The 13,365-nt window shown below is 46.3% G+C and overlaps 1 long non-coding RNA gene across 1 annotated transcript; it reads left to right on the forward strand.

The window, feature by feature from the left end:
• The first annotated feature begins 8,734 nt into the window (after positions 1 to 8,734).
• Gm35739 lies at positions 8,735 to 11,160 on the forward strand. Its single transcript, XR_384210.2, has 3 exons — positions 8,735 to 9,263; positions 10,296 to 10,499; positions 10,611 to 11,160. It is a non-coding gene; the product is annotated as a predicted gene, 35739 (long non-coding RNA).
• The last annotated feature ends 2,205 nt before the right edge of the window (positions 11,161 to 13,365 follow it).

Consider the following 13,365-nt stretch of genomic DNA (forward strand, 5'->3'; position numbering starts at 1 on the left):
GTGCTAGGATTACAGGTATATGCCAGCACCACTGGCTCACAATGGCCAAAAATGAAACCACGGCGTGACTTCAGAAGGACAGATAAGGGCTGGTGAGATGGCTAAGTGGTTAAGAGCACTGACTGCTCTTCCAAAGGTCCTGAGTTCAATTCCCAGCAGCCACATGGTGCCTCACAACCATCTGTAATGAGATCTGACACTCTCTTCTGGCCTGTCTAAAGATGGCTACAGTGTACTTATGTAAAATAATAATTATTTGGGCTGGAGTGAGCAGGGAGTGAGTGAGCGGATTTGACCAGAAGGACAGATAAGTCTGAGGGGAATGATGGTAAAGATGAGGGGGAAACTGAGCCAGGAGAGGAGCCATGTTGGGGTGAGTTGTTAAAGACAATGTTGTGATTCAAGGTGTCCAGGAATATTGTAAGTCTCCCTGATGGCGCAAGTCTAGGATAAATATTCTAAACTGGATTGGGTCTTATAGGATGTCCCTGGAATAAGAGAAACCTTGAAAAATTATATCCTAGAACTTTGAAGGTGAGAGAAAGAATCTTGGCTACCCATTAAAGTCTGGTGGTGTTCAGGTAGGTTTTACCTGGATCTCATTGGAATAGGAAGCAGGCATATCTCAGAGTGACAGGTATATGGTATTACTGACAGGTTAACGAATGGTGACAGGCCTACAGTGGCTGGCTGCTTGGAGACAGGAGGAGGACTAGATCAGTTATGACCCAGGCAGCTCCAAGTGGCCTTTTCTCTTTAGATGGTATAAGGGGCAATCCCAAACTGTGGGGTTCTGCTCTTCCCACTAGTCAGTGAATGCCTTGCTCCTCTGTCTCAGTGACATGTTGAACCTAGCAAGAGATCTGCCTGGAACAAGGACCTGCTGTAAAGGGCTTTGAAGGGACTGGGTTTGTTGGGGGGGGGGGTTATAAATCGCAATGGTAGGAAGTGTAGGCCAAGTCTTGAGTCAAATGAGAAATCTCTCAAGGATTAGATTAGCCTTCTCCATCTTCCCAGGAGATAGAAGGTACCAAGCAGCTGAGATGATATTTAAAGTGCTTTACGTTCTTCGGGCATCACGGAAGTTAAAGCCAGACTGGGTACTGCGAGCAAGGAATGCCTGTAATCCTAGCACTCAGGAGGCAGAGGCAGGGGGATCACTACAAATCCCAGGCTGTCCTGCCTCAAAAAATTCAAAGAGGGGACTGGGGAGAGGAAGAACAGAAGAAGACAGTAAAATAAAGGTGTGTGGGGGGGAATGGAGGGACAGAGAGAGGGGGGGGGAATAAGGTAAAACAGCCAGGGTATTATCAGGTAGTAGGGACTGAGGGAGCTCAAAACAACAAATCACATATCCTATGAGCAAAGTGGTTGTATCTCAGACCCACTGCATGTTACTGGTGCTTCTATCTGTCTGATGCAGGCATTTTCCTGAACTAGTAGATATTTCAGTCCCTTGTACATGATATGTGTTAAATTTATTTGCCAGTCTTCCCCCTGCATAGCTCCCTTATGTTGAATAGGCCACAAAATGCTTCAGGGTCTTTGGCTTCCTCAGATCGACAACACAAATGACCAACTTTAGAATCATACCACAAGGTGGAGCTAGAGAGTTAAGAGCATTTGCTGCTGCTCTGGCAGGGGACCCAGCTTTGGTTTCTAGCGTCCACATGGTGGCTCACCACCATCAGTTACTCCTGTTCCAGAGGGATTCTTTTTGTTTGTTTGTTTGTTTGGTTTTTTGAGACAGGGGTTTCTCTGTATAGCCCTGGCTGTCCTGGAACTCACTTTGTAGACAAGGCTGGCCTCGAACTCAGAAATCCGCCTGCCTTTGCCTCCCACTTCTGACCTCCTCAGGCACCAGACATGCATACAATACACATACACACACGCAGGCAAAATAGATATACACCAAAAATGAATACATATTAAGGGGGATAAAAGGACTGGCAAGGCTGGGCGTGGTGTTGCACGCCTTTAACCCGAGCACTCGGGAGGCAGAGGCAGGCGGAGTTCGAGGCCAGCCTGGTCTACAGAGTGAGTTTCAGGATAGCCAGGGCTACACAGAGAAACCCTGTCTTGAAAGAAACAAAAAAACAAAAACAAACAACAACAACAACAAAAGGACTGGAAAGAGGGTTTAGTAGGTAAAAGGCACTTTGTCACCAAGCCTGATGACCTGAGTTTGGTCCCCGGGTTCCACATAGTTAAGGGGAGGACCAAGTCTCATGAGTTGTATGTCATAGGCACACAGAATTTAAAAAGGAAGGAAGGGAGGGAGGGAGGGAGAAAGGAAGGAAGGGAGGGAGGGAGGGAAAGGCAGGTAGATCACTGAGTTTGAGGCCAGCCTGGTCGACACAGAAAAACCCTGTCTCAAAAACAAAACAAAACAAATGAAACAACAAAAGAAAGAATGAGACCACAGGTCTGGGGGGATTGTTATACCTGTAATGAGGAATTCAATTGGAAGTTGGGGGGCCCTGGTCCCCAGATTCATGGCCTGATGAAAACTGTCCCATTGGGAAGATGCAGGGAGCAGGAGTTTACTGTACTGGGCTTTGTGTATCCATCCCTCTGGGGCGGCTTTGCAGCAGCTCTGATCTAAAGCCCATGAGTTTCCTGTTGGGGGGAGGGGGTATTGTAGAAGAAGGATTGGGAACTAAGGCAGCCTGGAGTGGGAGTCATGTCAGAATAGTCTTCTCTGTGGCTTTGCAGTGTGTAAGAGCTTCCTGGGTTGGAAGCCAGATGACATCTAATACGGTCAGAATCTCAGTGGCATATTTAAGAGGGCATTATGGGCAGTGAGGAAACCCCTCTCTCTCCAGGTGACTGCACAGGTACAGAAAGCATGGGCTGAGGCATCGCTAAATGGTGTCCCATTTGTGCCCCTAGCTGGAAAGTTCTAGTGAGAGCAATTACTTCTTCTCTGGAGGCTGATGCAGAATTACCCCCAAAGCACCCACATTCTATCACCTTTGTGAAACTCACGGTTGTATTCCCTGAAAAGTCTGTGTCGTACCTCCATAAGCCATCTCTGTCTGTGAACAAAGTAGCCTCGGAAGGAGGCTCATCCTATAAGGCTTATTATCTATTACTGCAGGTGAGGCGGAGTCTCTCCACACAGAAAAGCTGCAGGGTCCTCAGGATTAGGATCTGCCAGTAAAGGTAGTAGGATTTAAGTTTGGTGGGAATTATAGCAGGCTCTGGGGGTTGTTTTGTCTTGTTTTGTCTTTTAGTCTTTTGAGACAGGGTTTCTCTGTGTAGCCCTGGCTGTCCTGGAACTCACTCTGTAGACCAGGCTGGCCTCGAACTCAGAAATCCGCCTGCCTCTGCCTCCCAAGTGCTGGGCTTAAAGGCGTGCGCCACCACTTAAAATCAAGACTGTTATATCTTTTAAAAGGGGGAAGCGGAGAGGGTAGGAACAAGAGCTGAAGAGACAACCTTCACTGGATCTGCAGTTTAGATACACTGCCCCTAGCAGTTACACAGGACCACAGAGGAATGGAAGTTTGTCTACCGAAGAGGTGAAGAGGCCGATCAAGTGGGTTTGTTGACCAGGCTTGTCATTAGTACTACTGAGGAGGATTGAGTACTGGAATGTTAACAAGAGAGGGCGGTCATCACAGAAGAAAAAGAAACACGACCCCTGTACTAATAAGGAATATAATTTGGAATCTGGAGAAATCTGGAGTAAGAATGCTTACCATTCAAGGTAGAGGACTGAAGAATGACTCTCACCCTCACTGGGCAGCCTACAATCACTTGTAAGTTCAGCTTCCAGTCTCTAGCTTCTCTGGACACTTGCCCTGGTCAGATATACATTTTAAAGAAAAGAATGTAACTTTGATTCTTGCAATATCTAATGAAAAAATAGAAGAGCTCGCACAACCCCAGGGTCTCATCAGTACTCAGAGGAAGAGGGATGCCCTTCTTTTTGGGCTCCTTATGGTCCAGGAATTTGTCCTTTTTCAGGTTCAACCTGTGTGAGGTCGTCAGATATGAGCCGGCCTTCCCTCACAAGAGAGAAAGGACATTACTGCTTCCAAGGGTTTCCCACTTTGATGATTGTACTTGACGCCAGAAGAGACTCAGTAACTTTGAACTCTCCCAGCAGAAATATCAGCTGATCAATAACAGGAAAGAATCCTTTGACCGGAGGCTTAGTTAGTGCCTGCAGACTGAACTGAGTGGCCACTAGATGGCGCTCTAGAATCTCCTGAGCAGAAGAGACAGTGAGGCTTTCAAGGTCTCTGCTTAGTCATTAAAAACCTTGAAAGCGCCAGGTGTTGAAGGCACATGCATTTAGTCCCAGGCCAGTTAGGGCTGTACAGAGAAACCCTGTTCAACGGAACAAAATCAAAACAAAATGCCTTTAAAGCTGTCTTGATAAAGTATGGAAGGGATTTTAGAGTTCTTGATCTAGCTATTGGTCTGAGACAGGGTCTCAATATATCTGCTCTAGCTGGCCGGGAACTCACAGAGATCCACTTACCTCTGCCTCTTGAATGCTGGGATTGAAGATATTTATATTGTTGGTTTGCTTGGTTGGTTTTTGAGACAAGGTTTCTCTGTGTGATGTGCAATCCAGGTTGTCCTGGAGCTTGTTCTGTAGACTAGGCTGGTCTCAAATTGACAGAGATCCCCCTGCCTCTGCTTCCTGGGGTTAAAGGTGTGTGTTGCTGCCACCCACCACCACCACCATCCAGTTTTGATTTGATTTTGATTTTTTATTTATTTTATTTATATGAGTACACTGTAGCTGTCTTTAGACACACACCAGAAGAGGGCATCGGATCCCATTACAGATGGTTGTGAGCCACCATGTGGTTGCTGGGAATTGAACTCAGGACCTCTGGCAGAGCAGTCGGTGCTCTTAACCACTGAGTCATCTCTCCAGCCCTTGATTTGATTTTTAAAAACTTGATTTCATATGGATTTGCACTGTGTGTATGCCTGGTGCCCACAGAAGCCAGAAGCTGAGTGACAACCCTCCTTGAACTGGAGTCACTATGCCATCATGTAGATTTGGGGGTAGGAAACTGTCCTGGGGAGGCAGAGGGAGGGTTTTCCCCCCTGGCTTAAGTGAGATGGGTGCTGTGGTTCTCTTGGGATGGTAGCAGGGATGGGTGTGGAGTGGATTTATTTTGATAAAAATATTTTGATTATATTTACTTATTTATTTTGTGTGAGGGAGAGTGTGCAAGTGTATGTGCATGTACATGACATGGTGCACATATAGAACAACTTACAGAAGTGCATTCTGTCCTTCTACCATGTAGGTCCCAGAAATTGAACTCAGGTTCTCAAGCTTGGGAGCAAGTCCCTACCCATTGAGCCATCCTACCAGCTTCCTGTAGTGTTTTTTGTTTGTTTGTTTGTTTTTTGTTTTTTGTTTAATGTGCAACTAGAATACAATACCCTAGGGGGCTGACGAGATGGCTTAGCGAGTATGAGCACTGACTGCTCTTCCAAAGGTCCTGAGTTCAAATCCCAGCAACCACTTGCTGGCTCACAACCACCTGTAATGAGATCTGAGACCCTCTTCTGGTGCGCGTGAAGTCAACTACAGTATACTTATATATAATAATAAGTAAACTTTCACAAAAAGAAAGCCGGGCGTGGTGGCGCACACCTTTAATCCCAGCACTTGGGAGGCAGAGGCAGGCAGATTTCTGAGTTCGAGGCCAGCCTGGTCTACAAAGTGAGTGCTAGGACAGCCAGGGCTACACAGAGAAACCCTGTCTCGAAAAACCAAAAAAATAAAAAATAAAAAAGAGAAAAGAAAACAATACCCTAACCCACTGGTTGTGAAAGGACACTACGATGTCCCTGGGTTCCCCACAGTCAGTCCAGAGCATGTGCTGTTGGGCTAGAACAGTGTCTAGCATTAGGCGGGCATTTGTGTACTAGCAGGCATAAAAGTCATGGAGGAGCGCACAATCCCCCTCTTAATCAAAAATAATGCTGATAACACCGGGAACCGTGGGACCTACGGGACTGAGAAGCGATGTTCTGAACTTCCTGATAGATAAGATTACTGCCTGGCCAGAGACTTTCTGATAAAACACAATTCAGACCTTTGTGTTTTCCCTTAACAGTTAATCTAAAGGGGCTGTCAGTCACCCCATAGAAAATGCCCCATAGGAAAGTTCTGCAGACTCTCAGTAGTATGAAACCTATGTAAATAGGTCTGTGCGCAGGCGCAGTGGCCTCTCCCGCTGTTGCTCGGTCTCATCCCGTGAGGGTGGGTTTCTCGCCATACCTTGGAGCATGGTCCAAGGTCCACAGGTTTCACCCTGTGAGAGTGTCTTCCCTCACCGAGGTGCCTTGGCCATTGTTCGTTGAGCTTGCCTCGTTTTACTTGGTCATAAACCTTGATACAAGTAGCGAGCCAGTGGAGATCTGAGAAATATTGCAGTATTGCCTCACCTTCTAATGTTTCCTAAATCTGTTGGGGGGGGGGGAAGCTTTATTTGGGTTAAGAAAACAACACACATACAACAGGCCCACAGAGAGAAAGACCCTCAGACAAACGGGAGACTCAGGAAGCTATCACCCAGCTCTTCTCTGAGGGCTGGGTTTTTTAAAAAAACATCTTTGGCCAGCACTTGGGAAGCAGAGGCAGGCAGAGTTGGAGGCCAGCCTGGTCTACAGAGTGAGTTCCAGGACAGCCAGGGCTACACTGAGAAATCCTGTCAAAACAAAACCCAAAACCAAAATCAATCAATCAATCAATCAATCAATCAAACAAAAAAGTCTTCGAAGGGTCTTCCTCCCCTGATTTGGGGTTGGGGTTAATCAGATTGAAGAAAGACAATCTGGATGTTTGACCAACAGCTGTTGTGTAAGCATTGCCTAATCTGACACCAACCTGTTGAGCCAGTTCTTCAACATTAGGACCTGCTAGAAGGAAAAAACCCAAAGGGGCTTTGTTTTAAGATGTCAGACTTTGTCTGAGTCAGGAAGCCAAAGAGGAAGGGTTTATTACCTAGCCACTTAATTATCTGTTACCCTTTACCTAGGTAACTGTCCCCTACCCATCTGCCTATCAGGGAGTCTGTTTAACTCCCAATCTCTCAGATGGACATCAGGTCCCTATTTGTGAATAGGAGGATAGATGAGATGGCACTTCTGTAGGGCGGGACTGCATCCTCAAAATGGAGTCAGATTCTGCTTGTAAAATGGAGTCCCTTGGGGCAAGACAGTCTGGCAATCCAATGCTTTGCATGAGATGCAGGACCTCAGAGCAGGGCATATCCTGATCTCCACGGACCTCAATCCCCTAGAAAGATCAAGTATGCTAATCAGATCCCAAAGTTATCAATTAAATTCCTTTCTAGGAGCTGCTGAGAGGGCTCAGTGGGTTAAAAAAAAAAAATCCCTGGAACCGGGTAAGGGTGGAAGGAGAGAACCAAGTCCACAAAGCTGTCTTCTGACCTCCACACACACCCCACAGCACAAGTAACTCCATCAACCCACACTCATACAATAACAATAAATTAAAAAGAAAAAAAAAAAAAGCTTTGTCAGAGGACTCATCTTACCCAGAGCCTATCCTCTTATCCCCAGAAACTCTCATTAAACTCTCGATCTTAGCCCTTGATGCCTCTTGGGTACCCTTTACTATATCCAGTTGTGTCTGTATATGACAAAGCCCAACCTTTTCTTTTCTTTCTTTCTTTTTTTAAGATTTATTTATTTTATGTATGTGAGTACATACATGGTCGCTGTCTTCAGACGCACCAGAAGAGGGCATCGGATCCCATTACAGATGGTTTTGAGCCACCATGTGGCTGGGATTGAACTCAGGACCTCTGGAAGAGCAGTCAGTGCTCATAACCTGTGAGCCATCTTTCCAGCCCCCAACACAGCCTAATCTTTAAGCCTCTGTAATTAGTAAATCGCAACCCACCGTCAAAGAATATGGGTTACAAAGATCACATAATGCATGGAAAAAACCAAGACAACCCATTCAATGGGCAGAAGGGGTGTTAAGTAAAACATATGGGTGAGGCCAGGCATGGTGTAACATGCCTTTAATCCAGCGTTCAGGAGGCAGATCCAGAGGCAAGAGGGTCTCTGTAAGTACAAGCCCAGCTTGGTCTACATAGTGAACTCCAGCCCAGGCTGGAAACGGCAAAGCACAGACTGATAGAAAGATTTATCAATACAAATTGAGACCATGGTGGCACATGGGCGTATTCAAATCATATCAGGAAAACCAGCCCTGCAGACTTATGTATGAGACACATCACAATGGGACATAATGAGACCCTGCTCAAAAAAAGAAAGAAAAATATATATGTATATACCCGGTAGAGGGAGTACAGGGATGACAACATTCTGAAAGAGGCCAGCTGATGACACACACCTTTAAACTCAGCACTCCGGACGCAGGGGCAGATGATTTCTGAGTTTGAGGCCAGCCTGGTCTACAGAGTGAGTTTCAGAACAGCCAGGGCTACACAGTGAAATACTGTCTTCAAAAACAAAATAAGGAGACTGAAGAGATGGCTCGGCGGTTAAAGAGCACTGACTGCTCTTCCAAAGGTCCTGAGTTCAATTCCCAGCAACCACATGGTGGCTCACAACCATCTGTAATGGGATCTGACACCCTCTTCTGTTATGTCTGAAGACGGCTACGATGTACTCATATATAAAAATAATATAAATAAATAAATATTTTCATAAAGAAAAACAAAACAAACAACAACAATAACAAAAAGCCATTTCTTAGGACTGGGGAGATGGTTCAGTGGCTAGGGAGACAGACTATCTACCTTTCCAGAGGACCCAGTTTCTGTTCCCAACAGCCACGCTTGCAACTCTCTGTAATACCAGTTCCAGGGACCAGATGTCCTTTTCCAGTTTCTATGGGCACCAGGTACACACATGGCACACACACACATACAGGCCAGATACTCCTGCACGTCAAATAAAATAATTAAAGCGGTGCTTACTATGTGTCCTTGACTCTGCCCAGCCTTTCGTTTCTTCCTTTTATAGCCAAGATAAAAAGCCTTAGATTGCTATGCTAATTTATCCGTTATATGACTGGAAATGTTTTCCACTGGTATAATCATCTAGTTTCTGTTTTCATTCCCTCTACAGGACTGAAAGATCTCATTTGATCAGGATTCAGTACTACGTGTATATTCTAACCTGCTTTACCTGATCTACAGAATTAGATTCAAAGTACGTCAGATAGCACCATCCTTTTTTGGTGAACAGCTTTGGGACTGGATCTCCGGGTTGTATGTGCTGTAAGTTTTGTTGAGGCCAGTCGTCCTCCCCTTCTCCACCCCCAGCATAGTTGTAGCCATTTTGTTCTATGCCTGCCAGCTGCTTGCCAGTCATTGACGAAGAAAAGTAGCTTGAGTCAGCAGGGTCACGTTGACCACGTTTCCTGCTATGTTCTGTATGTCCTGAGGGTTGTTATTCTTAAGAGGTTTGACAACCATAAGCTCAATTTAGGACCAATCAGAATAAAGCTCCTGGAGGCTGGAGAGATGGTTCAAGCGGTTAAGAGCACTGACTGTTCTTCCAGAGGTCCTGAGTTCAATACCCAGCAACCACATGGTGGCTCACAACCATCTGTAACAGGATCCAATGACCTCTTCTGCTGTGTCTGAAGACAGCTACAGTATATTCACATACATAAAATAAATAAATAAATAAATCTTAAAAAAAAAAAAAAAAAAAAGGCCCGGCAGTGGTGGCACACACCTTTAATCCCAGCACTCAGGAGGCAGAGACAGGCAGATTTCTGAGTTCGAGGCCAGCCTCGTCTACCAAGTGAGTTCCAGGACAGCCAAGGCTACACAGAAAAACCCTGTCTCAAAAAACCAAAAAAAAAACCAAAACAAAACAAAACAAAAAAACCAACCAACCAAAAAACAAAAACAACAACAATAACAACAAAGAATAAAATTCAGTTAGAACTTTTCTGTTTAGCCAGCAAAAATGTCTTGAGTCAGAGCCAACCAGTGAGCAACGTTTCCTTCACCTGTGTGTGGGGGCTCATTCTGGTTTTTTGCAGTTTTGGCCTTTATAAGCTGACAGGAGAAGATGTTTGGGGTGGTATCCTCAATACCACCTTGAATTCTGAGCTATGACGCTGACCAATCAGTCTTAGGGTTTGAGTTCAATCAACCATCCCTGTTCTGACTGAGATCAGTGTTTGTGTGGTTTGTGGGGCGATTCCTGAACCCTAGCAATTTTAGCAGGGTACTTCTGTTAGCCTTTGGACCCGTGTGTTTAATTGATGTCTCGATTTTATCCCCTCTCATTTGCAGCCAGTCTTTAAATAGAATACCAGAGAGCAGAGGTCACCTTGCCCATCACCACAGATGCCAATGAGCACAAACAGGAAGTGATTCTTCAGTGTGCGCTTTATCACCATGAAGGCAGCAGATTAATATCCTAGAGATACAGCGTATACCTCATTTGGTCAGCAGATTATCTGAGGAACTGAAACAAAGGCAGTTAGCCATTCTGAGGTTAGTCTTGTCTCTGGTCAAAGTGTTCAACCTTATCTCCAGAAGTCAATCCTGCTAGTATGTCTGCTCTCTTTCCCCTGCCCTGTTTCCTCATTATGGTCTTCTGTGCAGCTGGGCTTGCATATCCCCAAGGCTGCTGAACCCTGCATTTCTCTTCAGCATTATCTGGGCAAAGGGTTAACGAAGAAGAAAGCAGCAGCAACATGTAGGTATGTATGTGCAGATTCCCTTTTACAACATGAAATATAGACAAAATAGAATATGAAACTGTGGGTGTTACTACAACCTTGCCATCTCCCCCACTCTCAGAGGGTTTTCCCTTCATGTTTCTTAATCAATCTAATGTCATTCTACTAAAAAACAAAACAAAAACAAAAAAAAAACTAATTTCCCTCCCCATCCCTCGTCTCCCTTTCTTTTCCCACTATTAGTAAATAACTCCTATCTGTAAGATCCATAGCATATAAACAATGACATCCTGCTGCTATGTGTTTGGTTGATTGATAGTATGGCTTCTTACCAGTAAGGGAGTTTTTTTGGCACAAAGCTGTATACATTGGAGCACACCAATATGTAACAGCCAAAAGTTAAGCTGAGAGGGTTTTGTTTGTTTGTTTTGAAAGACCCCCGACGTGGGTAGTCAATCAATCTGAGGAGACCCTCTCAAGGACCAGCGAGACCACGATTCGGATGCAAACAGCAAGAGGCTTTATTGGGAACACGGGTACCCGGGCGACGCAGTCTATCGGAGGACTGGCGCGCCGAGTGTGGAGTTTTTACCCTTTTTATAGGGCTGGGGCTGGGGAGCAAAAAGCGCGGTTACAGAAGCGAGAAGCGAGCTGGTTGGTTAGTTCGAATAAGGCTTGGGGTATTTCTCGGTCATTTGGGGAAACTGAGGTGGGACTTTTTAGTTCTAAACAATGTCTATTTTCAAGAAATGGGTATGGGAGGGGTACGAGGAAAGGGTCTAATGAAGGTTCAACAATGGGCACACACCTGGTCAGAACATTGGCAGACACACAGGTTCAAGGAGTGGCCAGAGCACTGTGCACCTCTATTTTTCTAAATCAGTGAAGCTAGTTCTGCTAACACTGACGTCTGAGAGCCATCTGTTCTTGGCCCTGAGCCGGGGCCCAGGTGCTTGACCACCGATATTTGGCCCCTGTCCCAGTATTATTCAGCCTTAATCTTTAACTGTTAATCTTTAACTGAACTTTCTTGTAACTTTTGAGAACTCAGCTCTGGTACTTTTTCATGCCTTGCAAAATGGCGTTACTGCAGCTAGCTTGCTAAGCCTGATGGTGGGGTCTTTCATTCCCCCCTCTTTCTGGAAACTGAATAAAATCTTTTATTCACGTGATTCCACTTTTTCTGGATCTATTGATTTGAGTTGGTGATACTGTTGGGTCAAAACTAGGGCTTGCACTACCGAAATTCTGTCTTTTACAAACTGGACCAAGCGGTTGAGAATACAGGGTCCGAAGAGTAGGATTAATAAAAGTATTATTAAGGGGCCCATAATGGTGGATATTAAGGTCGTGAACCATGGGGACCTGTTAAACAGTCCCTCAAACCACCCTTGTCCTGATTCGAACAATTTTTGTCTCTGGTTCAACCTTTCTCTTAGCTTTGCCATGCTATCTCTTACTACGCCAGTGTGGTCCGCGTAGAAACAGCATTCTTCTTTTAGGGCAGCACATAATCCTCCTTCTTTTAGGAACAGTAGATCTAATCCCCTCCGGTTCTGTAGGACCACCTCAGACAACGAGGTCAGAGACTTTTCTAGGGCACTGACTGACTTTTCTAAAGCCCCAAGGTCTGTATGTATGGCTGCCTGGAGCTGCTCGAATTGTTTGGTGGCCACTAGGGCTGTAGTCCCGGTTCCTACTCCTGCAGCTATGCCGCCCATAGTAAGTCCTCCCAACAGCAGGGCCAGAGTTAATGACACCGGCTCTCTTTTATATTTGGTTTTTCTCTCAAACTGGCCATAAACATAACCAGGGGAGTGGTAGGTCACCTTTGGCCAGAGCTCAACCAGGACACAGTAATCGGTGGTGAGGTCGAGTACAGTGGTAGATAGGCAGGGAGTGAGCCCGGTGTTGCAAGCCCAAATGGTCCCGGCGGGAGCAGCCAGATAGTAGGACCCGTCGCTCGCCTTCTGGGTGGTATTACACAGGGCCTGATGGGTTTTGGGAACTGCTCCTACGCAGAGTCCCTGTCCGGTCACTTCGGACAGGGTCAGCTTGTGTTGGGAGGCCACGGAGCAGTTAGCTGGGGCAGAGGTATGGTTGGAATAAGTACCTAGGACGGCAACCCCTTCGTAGTAGGGGGGTCCCGCTACCAGACACAACCAGCACTCTTGGGTTTTGTCAGGACTGGTGAGGTTGAGAGCTTGGTAGGCTCCATCTACCAGGTTTAGCAGCCTGTCTCCCGTCCCAGGTTGTTGAGAAGGTGGGGCAGTCTCAGGGACTATAGAGGCTGCGCCTGGAGGAGGAGGCTGAGGAGGCCTGGGGAGCATGATCTGCACGGGTCGGGAGGGGGGTAACTGGTCAGTGATCACGGGATTAGGCCCAATGGGGACGCGGGGCCCTATATTGAGGACCTGGCGGGTCAAAGAGAACCGGGTCACCGGGTCGGTCCCTGTGGATCGGTACAGTCTTAGTCCCCATACTTTGGGGCCATCCCAGCTGGCCTTTTTGCCCGCGTCAGTGAATTCCAGGACTAGGGGATTGCATCGACCCCCCGGTGTGGCGCCCTTGATGTCACTGGAGACCGCTGAGGAATCATAACAGGGGCCCTGATTCCGAGGGGTGTTTTCTCGCTTAAGGGAAATTAGGTCCCATGATGATGATGGCTTCCAGTATGC

This window comes from Mus musculus, chromosome 15 (assembly GCF_000001635.26).
Source record: "Mus musculus strain C57BL/6J chromosome 15, GRCm38.p6 C57BL/6J".
Classification (NCBI taxonomy): domain Eukaryota; kingdom Metazoa; phylum Chordata; class Mammalia; order Rodentia; family Muridae; genus Mus; species Mus musculus.